This window comes from Gossypium raimondii, chromosome 13 (assembly GCF_025698545.1).
Source record: "Gossypium raimondii isolate GPD5lz chromosome 13, ASM2569854v1, whole genome shotgun sequence".
NCBI classification, from domain to species: domain Eukaryota; kingdom Viridiplantae; phylum Streptophyta; class Magnoliopsida; order Malvales; family Malvaceae; genus Gossypium; species Gossypium raimondii.
Genome location: NC_068577.1, coordinates 2,042,555 through 2,060,379, shown reverse-complemented (window position 1 = coordinate 2,060,379; position 17,825 = coordinate 2,042,555). Strand labels below are relative to the sequence as shown.

General features: G+C 31.1%; 1 long non-coding RNA gene across 1 annotated transcript; it reads right to left on the bottom strand.

The window, feature by feature from the left end:
- Positions 1-2,103: 2,103 nt before the first annotated feature.
- Positions 2,104-5,741, bottom strand: LOC128035981 (uncharacterized). Its single transcript, XR_008192692.1, has 3 exons — positions 5,038-5,741; positions 4,756-4,898; positions 2,104-2,874 (listed from the first exon to the last, which is right to left on the bottom strand). It is a non-coding gene; the product is annotated as an uncharacterized LOC128035981 (long non-coding RNA).
- Positions 5,742-17,825: the final 12,084 nt, after the last annotated feature.

Here is a 17,825-nt window from a genome sequence, read left to right as displayed (position 1 = left end):
ATGTCTACGTAATATGGTTGGCTTGCAACGTCAAACAGCTATGCCATGGCTGGACCTTGATGGGTATGATTAGTATGATGTAATAATTACCTGTAGACTGTTGAATCCCTTTTCTCAATGCCAATCCTTCGAGATAGGAACATGTTGATCGGTTTAGAGCCCGCACTGGCGGCAAATATCCAAAAGATCTTTAATATCATTTATTAAATAAAATTTTTTATATTAAATTAATATAATTTATAGTAACAGGGTATTAGACCTGTCCATGGGCCGAGACGGGCCTGGAAAAATTTTTTGGCCCGCATCCTAAGCCCGGGCCCGGCCCAAAATATGGGCCTAAAATTTTTTTCCAGGCCCGGCCCGGGAAAAATATCATAAGCCCGAGCCCGGCCCGGCTCTGCTCATTTTTAATAAATATTAAAAAATTATTTTAAAAATATTTTAAAAATATTTTAAAAATATTTTAAAATTAAAAAATAAAAATAAAAAATATATATTTATTATATTCGGGCCGGGCCTAGGCCAAAAAAGTGGTGCCCGAGGCCCGGCCCATTTTTTAAACGGGCCTCATTTTTTTGCCCAAGCCCATATTTCGGGCCTATATTTTTACCCGAATCCTCCTATATTTCGGGCGAGCCGTCGGGTCGGGCCGGGCCGCCCGGCCCATGAACAGGTCTACAGGGTATCAACTTTAAAAAATTATCAAGAGAATTAAATAACACTTTAAAAGTAATAAAGAAAATAGGAAACGACTGGTAGTAAAATATTAAAGCTTTTTAATTTATATGTATTTGTATTTTTCGAACAAAATAATCATCAATTTCATTGATATCTTCGTATATTATCTTCAATTGTTTTTGCATTTGAAGCGATATAACGTGATCAGATCGTAATACAGAAAGACAACTTATATTAATAGATAATCTAAACACGTCCTTAGTCTAATCGAAATTGAGCAAATCGATCGAAAATCTAATATGTCATCTATCAAATCTAATTAGGGAGATATATTATCTTAAATATCAGAGCGGATGACCTCTAGAGATAAAGACATAGATATGACTGACTGAATTTACAGTACATCAGATAGGATTCAAGTAGAATAGATTTTACATATGTTTATGGATCTATTCACTTATCATGTTCAAAGTGTGACATATCTTAATTCTGAGTGGATGATGAACTATGTATACTTGACTTGTATAATTTAATGTAAATGAAAATCTGAGTTAAAATAAATAAGGAACCGAAAGTTAGTGCCTTAGTTATATGACTTCTACAACAATGAAATTCATAGCTCAATTAGAGTAAATGATATCATCTCTTTGACATTACATTAAATTATAGTAGAAATCTAGAATTGCATTTTCTATTAAAATATTTAAAAATAACTCTTATACTTTTCTCTATAAATAGGAATTACCGGTTAAACAATTTAGAACACTTAAACGTTGTAATTTGTTAGAATATAGTGAAAATTTATTTCACAGAGTAAATTCTATTTTTTAACACATGTAATTACCGTTATAGAGAGAAATTAAATTTTTTATTGAATTTAATTAAACGTTTTCATCTTCTGATTTGATTTACATTGTTCGAGCCTACACTTTAGACAATTCGGGATTCAAGGAAAGAGAAGACAGTCAATCAGTTAGAAGCCAAGATCGACTTAACCACTTCGTATAAAACACAAGTATTATTCATGATAGATTACTAACTAATTAATGGTGAGCAACAACAGTATGGGATGACAGAGGGAAGTCACTGCGCTCAATGTGGGGTTTCATAGGAGAGTAGGTTCAATGTAACGAGAGTATTACTTTCCAAAGAGAATTCGATACATAATTGTTCCCCACGAGGTTTGTTTTCTTTTCTTTTCCTTATCCTTACCTGAATGGATTGTTTAGAACTTCAATAGCAATTTTCAATCGACAGTGGAGGGTTTAACACCCCACAGCTGACCCGATCGCCAGATTCGAAATGTGAGATGTCATATTCGTTACCAAAGCAACTTTGATTTCATTTCAATATCTGATCAACTATTCATACAAGAAAATAGATCAGCAAAACTTAATGAAATACATTATTTATTCAATTCAAGGTTTAAACAAGCTTACGAAAGTTCTTATATAAATATGATAATGATTGACGGACTAAACTGTAAAATTTTCACGTCACGACCATGAGAGAAATCATGTCGCGACATTGAAGGTAGAAGCTCGACATCACGACTTCGATCAAGATGAGTCGCGACCTTGAAGACAAGAGATTGACATCGCAACTTCAATAGGGGACGTTGTGACCTGGAGGACTGGGGGATTCAATGCACGACCGCAACAAGGGAGAATCACGACTTTAAAGACAAAAGCTCGATGTCGCGACATTAAAAGGGGTAGTTTTGCGACTTCGAAGGCAATTATCCCCGATCTTTGCATCAATCAATTCAATCTACCAGATCTTAATACCAAATGATCTAAGTGACCTAGAAACTAAGTAGCAGTGCAATTTAGGCATTAGTTCAAATGTCGTATTAACATCCCTAATGAATCAAACATCTATCCATATTTCAGGAACGTATTTTATTAAGTTACTTAGCTAACAAGAGACAATTCAATCATGAATGCAACCTGACTTAATGGCAATTGGACATTACTCACTAAATGTTCCTACATACTTATCATCGACATATTTGATCACACCCAAAATATACCCATTTCATCATATATATCAAAAAACAATTTGAGCTTAAAATTCTAACTCAACCATAGGCAAAAGCTATCTACTAATAACATAACAAAATGCTTAAGTTTGCTAAGTCGTCAGTTGAGTTCTGAATATTGATTCACTCCTCAAATCCTCGAGATCTATTGACACCTACGCACGAGATAAATAAATTGTACGATGAGCGATAGGATTCAGTGATACTTTCATGATTTAAATTAATAATATAATAAACATAGCATGTCACAAATACAATCAAAATATGATTAGTTTTCAACAATTCAATTTACCATTCATGTCTCATGCATCAAAATTTATGCCATATCTCATTTGATAACCACATATGAATATATCATACTCTGTTTTCTATCATCATATCACATTCACTTTTATTTCATAACGTATCACTTATTCATTTCTTTATCTCATTTTTTTCTCGAATTTATTGATTCGTTTCATATCCATATCGACCCTCAAGGCTCATTTTAAATCGGTTCACATGATCTTTCACATGCTATCTTTTGTCACATAGATGCAAATCTCACCATTATTAGCTATTAGTTTCACATATCATATGTCATTAGGCAAAATCTATGTTTTATTATCCCTATTAATTGGCTATTAATTGGACATGGACACAAGACGGATACACAGATTATCCAACCAACGCACCAATATATTTGGCACCCAATGCCTCATGAGAATGTTTAAAGTATAAATTGTGTTTTGTGCCTCATTGGTATAAATCGAAGTAATGTGTGCTCCACGCCTCATCGAAACGTCTAAAGTATAAATTGCACTCTGTGCCTCATCACTATAATTCAAAGTAATTCTCGTACACTAATCTTATGACATACCAAATATATTTGACTCTATCCGACACAATTAATAAGGTAACAAATTATTTGAACACATATGAGCCCAATATTATACTTATTAGGTTTTATTTATTATTTATTTATTCTGAATTTTAAGATAATTTTAAGTATTTAAAGTTGTTTCAGAATTTTATGTTTCTTAATCAACAAGAAAGTTCAGTTTTACTAAAACTTCTCTTAATTAGGATTTCGATGGTATTAGCCTGCTTACATAAACATCTCTTAATTGTTTATTAAAGGCATCAATTGATTATTCATTAATAAAGTTTTTAATTTAACTGAATCTATTCTTTCTTTCTTTTTTTTCTTGAATAATCTCATTACAAGTTCTAATCATATATGTTCTTTTTAACACAATAACTAAAATTATCCATAGCCGCTCCTCAACTCACAAATAAAAGAATAATTCGATTTAACACATTCAAACCGACGCCCTCTTGCATTGGCAAGAATACCATGTCACTTGAGCTAAGACACCATCAATAATGAAATCTATTTATCATACGCATAGGTTTATTCATCTTTCTTCCACTATCATTTCCAACTTTATTTATCTATATTTTGAATCTTTGCTTTCTTGCTTTTTAAATTTATTTGTTTCTTCTTTCTGGTCAGATTCGATCGAACAACTTAAATACAATTACCTCTTGTGATTTGCAGGAGAGCTTTGTCATGACAGTTTTTGAATCCCCTTCTAGTTCGATCTGAAAAAATCTCAAGTCCTCCGCAAATCGAAAAGCCTAAACCGCAACCATGGCTTTCGCAGCTAAAGCATTTGGTATGCGAGTATTCTTTCATTAAACAGGAGCCCAGTACTCTACCATCTGAGTCTCTTGTAATAGAACCAAAATTGACTGAAGCAGCTGTTACTGGAAAGCCCCCTTAAAATTCACTCTCAACAAATTTAAAGGATTTACATCGTATATGAATTAGATTCTTATTTAAGATATTAGTATAACAAATGCGATTCTTTGCTCGTTTAGATTCAGTATTGTTTTCGGTGAAAAAAGAATTAGATTCGAGTTCATCGAATCACATTATCTTAAGAAGAATTAGGAATGAGTTATGAATAATTTTATACATTCTAAAAAAAAAGAAAAAGCAGATCGTCCCAGAAAGTTTGATTATAGATTAACTGTGATAACTGTGAATTTACCCAGTCTTCTCACGGTTGACGTCGCCTCCGTCGAGACCACCTGCAGCAAAACCCGCTTGCCAAGCAGTTGCCTTTTGATTGAGGGTCTCTTCTTTCCTCTCTCTCCCCATCTCTTTCTCAGTAGGTTCTCTGCTCTTCTTCACCTAATTGAATAACCATTTCCACTTCATTAATTTACATCATGTTTTAATAAGCAACATACTAGTTACTAATCATGCATTTTAGAGAAAGAAAAATCTTAATATATGATCAATGCAAAATGGCATGAAATGATTATGAAACCTTTTCCTGTATGGAGGCCTTCCCCGCATCGGCTACTGCTTCCATCATTGACTGCATCTTTTTAGTTTCTACTCTAAACCTAGTTTTAGTGTGGAAGACAGTGCTTGGTTATCTGTAAACTACTACTGCTTTTGCAGATGAATATTCAAGTACTTCCGTTGTCTCCCATCAAAATATATGTTTGACATGTGGATTCTTTTGATTATACAAATGCTTACACGTTTCGGCCATGTGGCAGATAGGATGTGTATTGTAGACAAAAAAATTTGATTATAGATTGAGTGTGACATAGGCATATGCATATGCATAGCTGCTGTTGGTGTCAGATGATGCAACCCAAATATATATGCACGGAAGCAACATACTGTTATTCTTTTAGTAATGGTGAAGATATGAAGAATGAAGTCTCCTCTTCATCTTTCTTTCTAGATTAATTTTGATTTTTTATTTGGAAATAAAAGAACTTATGTAACACCTTCTTGGAGATGGGCTCCAGTGATATCTAGAAGGATGATAGACCGCACCAACTCAGGGGGCTCCTCAAATACGTGCAAGCCTATATTTGCATTCCTAGTAACAATTAGTCAAAAATATCTGTTTCCTAGTAAGTCTTCATGAATAAACATTGATTCTAGTAAGTCTTCTCCCACTACTTTATTTATATTTGACCTTCTGTCCCTCTCCCTCACCACAAGCCTTCCTTTCAAAGCAATTTTAGCCATCTCACCCTCTAGAACCCCAAACCATACATGTATATAAACCAAAATTACCTTACCGAACTTTTCAAAACCATACCCTCCCATATTTCTTTCTCAAAAAGCCCATTTCTTTACTCTCAAAAAAGAAAAATGGATACAAAGAATACTTACAAGATCAGTCATGAGGATCTTGAAGAAACTCTCTCCTTTTGTGATCTTTCACTTGAAGATTACCAAGACATTGATGATATTTCTCACCACTCACTAAGTTCTCCTTCTCATGATCATCAACATTTTGAGTTTCCCATCGTTCCAAACACTCCCTTAAACATCAACAAAGCAAACGGCTTCGCTTTTTGTGGTAAACTCATCAATGATCAAGGGTTTGTTGATGGTGATGGTGATGGTGATCAAAGCAGGTCTGTTTTCCGTTTATCTTCAGTCAGGCAATTCAACAACAACGAAAAGGATTTGGGTTCTTTTTATTTATTGAATTCGAAGCCAATTTCTTGTTTATCAACCAAAGGTTTTAGGTCTCAAAGCTATTCTGGTTTAAGAAAACACAAGGCTTTAATAGGGATAACAAAGATAGAACCAAAGATGGAGTTGGGTGATATGAAGAAAAGACAAAGTAGAAGAAACCACCCATTACCCATGTTTCCTCCGATGGCCACCGGTGATATGGCGATAGTGGAAGCCAATGACGTTTCGGATTCCGGAGAGAAAAGAGGCCGTCGTTGGAATCTGTTGAGGTGTTTGAGGGGTAGACCTAATCTCTTCAGTGCATTGGCAAAGACCTCTTTGAGATGCATTCCACGCGTGTGAAGTTGTCTTCTTGCTCGTACGAGCAAACTAATCACATTTTATATATGTGTATGTTTTATTATTTGTAGTTATTGTGATATTATTATTTTTAAATTTTTTACTAATCTCTTCTTTGCAATTTTGCACACCAAATTTGAATTATTTCACTCCCTTCCACGTGACTAAAAGAACAAAGGTATGTCTTTTACTCATCGATGGATATTAATTCACCGTACTAATCGTTAAATCGTCGTTTGGAGCTCACTGGCCGAACTAATTTTTTCTAACAAGGAAAGCAACTCAGTTACTTAAATAAAAACTTTCGAATAGTTCGGTGACTTAAATGAAAGCTTTTGAATAATTTAATGACCATTTTGTAATTTTTTAAAATTGAGTGACCAAAACGTAAACTTACTAATAGCTTAGTGACCTTGAACGTAGTTAAACCTAAAACCCAATTTTTGTACCATAGTATAAATTAAAACTACTATGATTTCCAACTCAATTTAGTGTTTGAGTTGATTATTTGTTTTTGTCAAATTATGGTTAAAGTATGCTCTAAGTTCCTATATACTTCGCACGTTTGGAAGTTAGTCCCTTACTTTTATTTTGAAGAATTTAATCCCTCTACTTCTCATATTTAAAATTTCAAGTTTTGATTGAAATGGTTAACAATATTAATTGTTTAGACTAACTAGTAACATTATAAAAGTAGAGAGACCAAATTACGACAAAATTTAAAGCATATGATTAAATCTCAAGTTTTAGTAGTATATGGACCAAAATTGAAATTTGATTATTGTCTTTCAATATAAAAAAACCTAAAAAAATGAGAAGCCGTGTTATTTCTAAGACTCTTAGGATATTTAATTTATATATAATCATGTAATATTTTAATTAAAAATTATCGATATTAACTATTTAGACTAATTGAATCGAAAAACTAAGTTCAATTATTAATTTAAATCAATAAACTAAATTCGAATACTAAATTAAATCTTAAAACTAAATTCAAACACTTAATTGGACCAAAATAAAGCTTTACATACTTAACTTAAACCTTAAAATCAAGTTATGTATATTAATCCAAATGGTTTCTACTGGCAAAAAGGGTAGCGATATTTAATTCAACCACAAGAAAATTTTAGTATGGATCGAGTGTGACATACGCGCGCGTATGCGATCATTTTATTTTGTTGACTTCTTATTTGGCTGCTGTCCTAATGATTTGAATCCCTCAATTTTGATGGTAAGTATTGAGCGGCTATATATGTATAATTTATTAAAATGGTAAAAATGTAATTACATAATATAGAAAAAATATTTTTTTAATATTAAAAATGAGTGGTAAAATTTAAATTGAAGCGGAGTAGGGTGGGGCAAATACCCAACATCTATTAATGAGATGTTAGTGGTTTTTAAAATTATACATTCATAGTAGAGTGAGGCAGATGGAGCGGTGATGGATTTTAGCAATATTTGTCGCCGCCCCACTCCATTGTCAGCCTTACCTTTATCTTTCTTCCTAAATAAGTTTTGATTTAGGTGAACTACATAAATTTAGATTTTGGTCTTTCAACTTTAAAAAATTCTAAAATAGTAACTGAACTATTCTAATGTTTTCATTTAAATCATTAGATTGTTAAGTCTTTTTTTAGTATTCGGTTGGCGAGCTTTGAGAGATGATTCGACGATTAGTACGATAGAACAATACCCATAGACAAATAGAAAAACATTCCTTAGATCCAAGTTTAATTCGATGGTTGGTGTTGTAGATTGAAGAAGAAAACTATTCGGATTTTAATTCACAAATTTATGATGTTTGAAGTTGTTTCATAAAAAAACTAATCTGTAGAATAGAAGGGAAAGTTTACCCTTTTGCTTGGAGCCAAAGATGAGAACGAAGAAGGTCATATAGTGATAATTTTAACAGCTCAGTAACTTAAATAAAATCTTTTGAATAGTTTAGTTACCATTTTGTAACTTTTTAAAGTTGAGTGATAAAAGTGAAAATTTACTAATAGTTTAGTTACCATGAATGTAATTTACCCTTTTGATTTTATACTATTATTTGTAATTTGTATTGTTGTATTCTAGCAACTTTTAGTCAATACTTCTCCTTTTCATTGCTTATTACCATTCAATCCAGTAAGTCTTCTGCCACTACTACGTCTAGATTTGATCTTTTGTCCCTCTAGAAGCCTTCCTTTGAAAGCAATTATAATAAACTATGCAACCCCTTATTTTTATCCACCTCACCCCATCTAGATGCCAAACCATACATGTATATAAACCTAAATTGACCTGCCAAACTCTACAAAAGTACACCACCCATATTTCTTTCTCAAAGAAAAACCCATCATTTTACTCTCAAACCCCCCCCCCCCTCCCCAGAGAAAAAATGGATAGGAAGAATACTTATAACATCAACCAAGAAGAGCTTGAAGAAACTCTCTCCTTTTGTGATCTTTCACTTGAAAATGATCAAGACCTTGATGATACTTCTCACCACTCACCAAACTCTCCTTCTTATGGCCATGATATTTTTGAGTTTCCCTTCATCCCAAACACTCCCTTAAACAACAACAACAACAAAGCAAACGACATAGTTTTTGGTGGTAAACTGATCAAGGAGAAGGAGTTTGTTGGTGGTGATGGTGATGGTGATCAAAGCAGGTATCTTTTCCATTTATCTTCTTCAACCAAGAAATTCAACAACAAAAATGATTTGGGTTCTTTTTATTTATTGAATTCAAAGCCAAATTCTTGTTTACCAACCAAAGGTTTTAGGTCTCAAAGCTATTCTTGTTTAAGAAAACACAAGGCTTTAATAGGGATAACAAAGATAGAACCAAAGATGGAGTTAAGTGATATGAAGAAAAGACAAAGCAGAAGAAACCACCCATTACCCATGTTTCCACCCATGGCCAACGGTGATATGGCGGTGGTGGACACCGGTGACGGTTGCAATGCCGGTGGCAAGAGAGGTCATCGTTGGAGCCTGTTAAAGCCTTTGAGATGTAGACCCAATCTCTTCAGCACAGCGACAAAGGCCTCCTTGGGATGTATTCCACGAGTCATGTGAAGCTGTTTTTCAACTCGCATGAGCAAATTAAACTTATTAATGTACATTTTATATTTTTATTTTTCATTATTTGTAGTTATTTAAATAATAAATATTATTATTCTTTTTAATTTTCTTTATTAATTACTTAAACACCAAGTCTTTGCAATTTCGCACACCAAATTTGAATTACTTCACTCTCTCTGTTCACGTGACTAAAAGAACAATAATTTATAAAAAAAATAGATGTAAAATAATAATAAATCTATTTGATAAAAATTATAATAGTATATAATTAACTAAAAATTTAATTTTTCCACTTTTGGGCTAATTGATGGCACTTTTTGTCTTATAATGATAAAATTGTCAGTTATATAAATCATTAAGAATGTTTTGGACTAACTAATAAAATAACTCTTTTTTCCATCATTTTAGTCATTATAAGGTAATGGTAAAATTTCAATTTTGATCCCTCTACTATGCTCACACTTAGGATTTAGTCTTTATATTTTAATTTGACATAATTTGATCCTCTGTCTACTTTTATAATGGCATTAATCAATCCGAATAGTTTATGTCATTAACTATTAATTGCTAAAATGATGACGTGAATTTTTATTAAAAACCTTTCTACCGCACACACACAAAATATATTTCGGCATGATAAGTTAAAATGTGTTTTTCAAGAAAAACTTTCGCCTTATTATTTTAATCGAAACAATTAAGGGTGTTGACTATTTTGATTAATTAATAATATTACATAGAAAAATCAAATTATATCAAATTAAAGTATAGATACTAAATCATAAATTTAAACATAGTAGGAGACCACAACCAGAATTGACCGGCGGGTTTCTAATCTTTTGAATAAAAAATAATTATTTTAAAATTATTTTTATTAAATAATAGTATTTATTTAAAAAATAAATCCTCTAATTTTATAGACTTGTAAACCCAACCAGATAGAAATTAATCACTGGAAATTTGCTTTAATTAGCCTTCTTATTGAAGAATGAAGAATAGAGTATATTTTTTATTGTTGTAATTTCAAAATAATTAATTCATTTTAATTATATTTAACAATTTGAATAATTTTACTTTATATTAATTGTATGTAAAATAAAAAATGTATAATTTAACATTCCATGTTTGTATTTTTGTCAATTTGATCCTTATTCTTTTTTTAGATAAATTAGATCATTAGCCTTTCAAAAGGAGTCAAATCACCTCTTTTTTAACAATAATGTTGACAAAACATTAGTTTTTAACGATGTTGGCGTGATAACTGCATGGTAATTTACATGTACTTCATGTTGACATGGCACTATATGAATAAATGTTTTAAAATTTTAAAAATATTCAAAATAATAATATTAATAAGTTGATAAAATTCAAAAAAAGAGAGCATGAAATACACTTGAATTGCCATGTATAAAAATCTCATGTTTTGGTCAATATTTTGTTGAAGTTATTTGACTAAAAAAGGTTGATGGCCAAATTTGGTTTTTTTTTAAAAGGTTAAGGTTCAAGTTTAACTCAAAAAAAAAAGGGTCAAATTGAAAAATATATAAATGTTAATGACAAAATTTGTCATTACGCCAATAAAATTATTATTTAATGAATTAAAAATGTAAAAGCATATAAGAACTAGATTATAGAAATAGAGATTAAAATTTTATCAAATTAAAGTAGATAGATTTGTTTGCAAATTTCAACATAGTAGAGGGATTAAAATCATAATTAGGTCGAAATGGAAGAATCTCTCACGCTCCATAATATCCTTCTGCACTAGCTCCCGCACAGAATGTGGGGATTCTATAAATACCTAGATACCTGTGAAAGGCATGCTTGGCCATGAAATCCGCTACTGCGTTATGAGCTCTAGGAATATGACGGATACGGATCCTCCAATTCTTTTGTATCAACTTATGAATAGCTTATAGTTCCACAAAATGACTATCAAAAGCCTCTCCAACCAAAATTATTTTCACCAAAATGGCATTATCACATTCAAGTTCAACCTGACGATATCCCTTATCCCATAATAAACGTAGCCCTTCTAACATTGATCTCGCTTTAATCCTGGATAATTCATCCTTCCCTAATACCATCAATTTTTGGTCTAACTGATTTGTCCGATTCAATTGAAAAAGAGAAAATCGATTTAACCAATTCTACCAATTAATTTAATCAATTTAATTAATTCACGAGTCAACGAGTTGAACCCTTATGTCACAATAATACCTTGATTGATTACTGATGACAAAAACAAAGTTTCCACTCATCCAATCTTAAAATTCGTCGAAGGAACCTCGCCCCACAACCGAGTAATAGTTTGGATGAGCAAAGGGGAAGCCACAAGTGAGAAATGTATCTGTTTAGGACCTTGTAAGGATTTAAACATATAGCAGTATTGTGCAGGGTGCTTTTGGCAGCCATATTTAATTTACCCACTCTAATCACCATAAACCAACTTTTTATATATATAATTCAACCATATACAATGTGCTGCAGACCCACAAAATTCTTTCTATATAAGTTTTGATATGGAAACAAGATCCTAAAGATATGGTATGGATTATAAAATCTTCTCTTCTTCTTTCTTTCTATATAAGTTCTGATTTTATATTATTATTGTTCTTAATCAATGCTTCTCCTTCTCATTGTTTATTATCATTCATTCTAGTAAGTCTTCTCTCACTAATTTGTCTATATTTGACCATTTCTCCCCTCTAGAAGTCTTCCTTTCAAAGCAACTATATCTAACTATGTATATCCCACATCACTCTCTAGAACCCCAAACCATACATGTATATATAAACCTAAACTGTCCTACCAAACTCTACAAAAGTATACCACCCATATTCTTTCTCAAACTCCCCCTCACCAAAGAAAAAATGGATAGAAACAACACTTATAACATCAACCAAGAAGAGCTTGAAGAAACTCTCTCCTTTTGTGATCTTTCTCTTGAAAATGACCAAGACCTTGATGATACTTCTCACCACTCACCAAACTCTCCTTCTTATGATCATGATATTTTTGAGTTTCCCTTCATTCCAAAAACTCCCTTAAACAACAACAAAGAAAATGTCGTCGTCTTTTGTGGTAAACTCATCAAGGATCAAGGGTTTGTTGATGGTGATGGTGATGGTGATCAAAGTAGGCATCTTTTCCGTTTATCTTCAGCCAAGCAATTCAACAACAACAAAAATGATTTGGGTTCTTTTTATTTATTGAATTCGAAGGCGAATTCTTCTTTTTCAACCAAAGGTTTTAGGTCTCAAAGCTATTCTTCTTTCGGAAAGCACAAGGTTTTGATAGGGATATCAAAGATAGAACCTAAGGTGGAGTTAAATGAAATGAAGAAAAGACAAAGTAGAAGAAACCACCCATTACCCATGTTTCCTCCAGTGGCCACCGATGATATTGCAATGGTGGACGTCCGTAACGGTCGCAGTGTTGATGGCAAGAGAGGCCATCGTTGGAGCTGGTTGAAGCATTTGAAATGTAGACCTAATCTCTTTAGCGTATTGGCGAAGACCTCCTTAGGATGTATTTCACGCGTGTGAAGTTTTTCCGGCTTGCACATGCAAATTAATCTTATTAACGCACATTTTATATATGTGTAAATATATCTCAAAAAAATTTAATAATTATTTAAAAGACCTTGAATCTAGATAAATTGTTTATCTTGGAGTGATTTTTTAAATAATTATAAAAAATTTATAGAATTTTTAAAAATTTTATAAGAAATTAAAATTTTTGAAATTATTTAAAATTATTAAAGTCCATAATGAACTTAGACAACCATTTGTCTAAGTCCAAATGCGCCTAGACAACTGTTTATCTAGATTCATTATGCAGTTATTTCACATTTTAGTTTCATTACATTTTTTTTTTAAAAGTAACAATATAAAACTTGTTAGGAAAGAAAAAAAAAGAGAGGATATTAGTACTTTTAAATACTATAAATTGAGTTTGTTTAATTTATTTGAAATTTTATGATCCGAATATATTCAAGTTCGTATTCATATAAATAAATGAATTCAGATATGTTAGACTGTCGAGACCTATAAAAATAAAAATTTATTTGAAAATATAATATTAATAGATAACAATAAGTAGGGTCATATATAACTTTATTTCTTAAACAAAAACAAGTAGAGTCAATGTGATGGGGTTTTTTGGAAAATCAAAACTAAATTTAAATTAAAAACTTAATGAAGAAAGCAATAATTGATACTTTCCGAAAATCAATGAGGAAAATCTCTAGTCAAAGTTAAAATCTTCATTTGATTCATAAATCCAATCATCGACACAAGGATATTTTAAATACCTTTAATAAATTAATTCTAGTTGTTAACTCAACATCAGGCAACCAATCTCTCGTTACTTGTTCGATAACTAAGAGACAACTCGTTTGAAATTATTTCCTTAACTAATAAATAATTTAGCAACTCAATGTCCAAGATTTAACTTACTAGCAACATTGAGAACAAGATAGACTTAATTCTAACCAACAAACTCACCTCAATGAGGTTTATTTAAGCTTAGATCAAACATTCACACCACATAATCATAAACTATAACATACACACTTATTTAGTTCGTCATAAGTATTAGAATAAATTTAATTATTCTAATTGACAAGGTAAGCATTCTAAGTTTTCAAATATTGGTCACATATTTAACAAACCTACGCAACAGTAATTTAAATAGAAGATGTGTAAATCCTAGAGGTGATCATGGGTTGGGCTACCCGCCCCGGCCTGATGGTCCGCCCAAAAAATGGGAGGGTTCGGGTAAAAATATAGGCCCGAAATATGGGTTTGGACAAAAAAATGAGGTCCGTTTAGAAAACGAGCCAGCCCTCGGGTAAAACTTTTTTGGCACGGGCCTGGCTCGGCCCGGCCCGAATTATATATTAAATATATATATTTTATTTTTAATCAAATATACTTTTTAATCAAATATATATTAAATATATACTTTTTTGGTGTTGTAAAATTTAATATGGGCCGAGCCGAGCCGGGCTCGGGATTAGCAATTTTCTTTCGGGCTGGACTTGGACAAATTTTTAGGCACATATTTTGGGTCGGGCTCGGGCCTAGAAAACGAGCCTAAAATTTTGTCTGGGCATGACCCGAACCCGGCCCGGCCCGACCCATGATCACCTCTAGTAAATCCTAAAGAACAAATAAACATTAAACACAAATTAAGACTCAATAAATTATAGAATCAAACTTCGATAATCCTTTAACTAGAAAAGAAAGTTTAGAAATTCATAAAGAAAATAAAACACAAAAGGTAAAAATAATACTAGGTGGCTATGTCTAGATATGTTTTAATCTTAACCTAATAGTGCCTATTTATATGAAAAAATAATTAATATATTGGAGAAAATACAAAAATATCCTTAGTTAAATAAAGTAGAGCTATTCTAGGTTTTTTTGATAATTTTCACATCAAACTTTCAGGCCTATTTTGAACACTTTCTTGATGTTTCCTGGGCTCAAGCTATCATGACTTCAGTTGGATCTCTCGATTTCCTTCGATTCGATATATTATAGGCCTAAAATGGAGTTCTGTAGTTCAAATTATGGTCAAAATACTAAAGTAATGTCATGTTGATAGTTCACTCTGCAAAATTGTTATCAAAAACAAACTTTAAGCACTTTTGTCCAATTATTCACCTAAATCAATAATAAATAAAATATAAGTATAAATAATCTATTTAAGAACATAAATAACACAATTTAAGAAAAAATTATATAGTTATAGTAACATTTGACTCTATTAATTATTGAAAATTAAGTTAAATTAAATTAAATTTGAATAATGAATATCAAATTTTAAGTTTTAAGCAAACCAATTGAATTGGTGACTTGATGGGTTAAGTCGCGTTGTTGAAAAATATGAAATTAGTTTTTAAGAGTCAAGGAAGTGCCCATTTCCCAGCACTGGAGTTATGTAACGACAGTTTCCATATTTGAGTACAGGCAATTTATTGAACAACGTAAACAGATTGAACTGTTAATTTAGAAGATATCTAGCCCACTTATGAAAATTAGATTGCTTAGAGAACTCATATTGAGGACCATGACCAAATTGATATAATGTGTAAATATTAAGGGTTAATTTTTTTTTCAAAATCAGGATTAAATTAATAAAATATGTAAATATTGAGGGCTAATTTTGTTAATATACCAAGACACGTCAACATTCCATTCGGTGATAAAAACCATTTTAACGGTAGAGTAACTAAAATTGACAACTTATCTACCAGGAGTGACTAAAATTAACAATTTATCTATTAGGAGTGACTAAAATAACAAATTTTTTAAATGAGTAACCAAAATAGGAACGTGGGTAAACCCGGGTGATTAAATAGGTAGTTTACTCTTAAAATTTTCTAATTATTTATTTTATATAAAAAATTAATCGTTAAAAATATATTAATGTAGATAATATTTTAGATCGATATGATAGAAATATCGATTAGTTTAAAACTTTACATACATAACAAATACAAATATCATAATAAATTATCGGTTAAATAATTAAATATTAATTATATAAAATATTAAATTGGAATATGTATTGATATTTGAATAATGTGAGGTCCAATAATTGATATGCAAATTCAAGCTTATACAGCCAATGATCCTCTGGAAGTCAACAATGTTGTGAATTATATATTTTGTATCCTTTGACTATGGAAAATCATTTGATGCGTTGTCAGTGGAGTTTTTAGATTCGATAAGTAATGTCAGTGGTACATGTTTTATTTAGGTGCAAAAAAGGTTAATATCGACTCTGAGTTCATATATTATATGTAAAGTTTATTTTAGTCTCTCTATTAAAAATTGTTCTAAATTAGTCCTTGTAAATTAAATTTTATTCAAATCATGGCACTGCTACAATTTGTTATTAAGTTATTGATAATTTAAACAAAATATATCATAACTAATTAATTTACTCATGACCCAACTCATAAAAAAATCCAACCATCCCAAAAAAATTATGTATTTTTGAACTATCGTGTGGCTGAAAATAATATATTTAATGGATCTTTTCAGCTATAAAATGGTTCAAAAATACATGGATTTTTTTGGGGGGGTCGTTGGGTTTTTTTATCAAGTAGATCGGGGATTGGGTAAATAAGTTAGGTATGATATATTTTGTCCAAATTATTAGTAACTTAACGACAAATTGTAACAGTGTCATGATTTAAATAAATTTTTAAATTACAATGACTAATTTGAAGTAACTTTAGTAGCATAGGGACTCTAGATAGACTTTAACCCTAAAAAAAAGTTGATAATTTATTTAGATTCTAAAAAGAGAAAAGTTGAGGGCACATGTTTCATTTAGGCATAAAAAAGGTTAAATTCTACCTGGAGTCCCTGTACTACTATTTTTCCTACTAAAATTACTCCAAATAATCCTTGTAAATTAAAATTTTATTTGAATCATGACACTGTTATAATTTCTTGTTAAATTATTGATAATTTAGATAAAATATATCATACTCAACTTATTTATTCATGATTCGATTCAACCTCAAAAAAATCTTTGTACCTTTGAATTATCTTGTGGCTGAAAAGTACAATTTTTTTTCAACCACATGATAGTCCAATAATATATGGAATTTTTGGTGGATGATTGATTTTTTTATGGGTCGGATTGGGTCGTGAGTAAACCAATTAGTTATGATATATTTTGTTTAAATTATCAGTAACTTAACGATAAATTGTAGCAGTATCATGATTTGAATACATTTTTAATATTAATGAAAAAATTAAGGTAGGATATATCCAAGATTATTAAACTATTAGTAAGTTTATATTTTAGTTACTCGACCTCAAAAAGTTACAAAATGATCAATAAATTATTTGAAAATTTTCAATCAAGTCACTAAACTATTCGAAAGTTTTTATTTAAGTCATTGGACTGTTAAGTTTTTTATTTTTAAAAAAAAGTCTAGCTAGCGAGCTCCAAGTGACTATCGATATGGTGGATCAGTACCTATCAACAAATAGAATAACATACATTAAATCCAAATCAATCTGACTATCTATGTCGAAGATCAGATAAAAAAGCTGTTTGGATTTTGATTCGCAATTTGTGACATTCAAAAATATTTCATGAAAAAAAAGCTGAATTATAGAAGAGAAGGGAAAAAAAATTTCCGATTGGTGCAGATAGTACAAACAAAG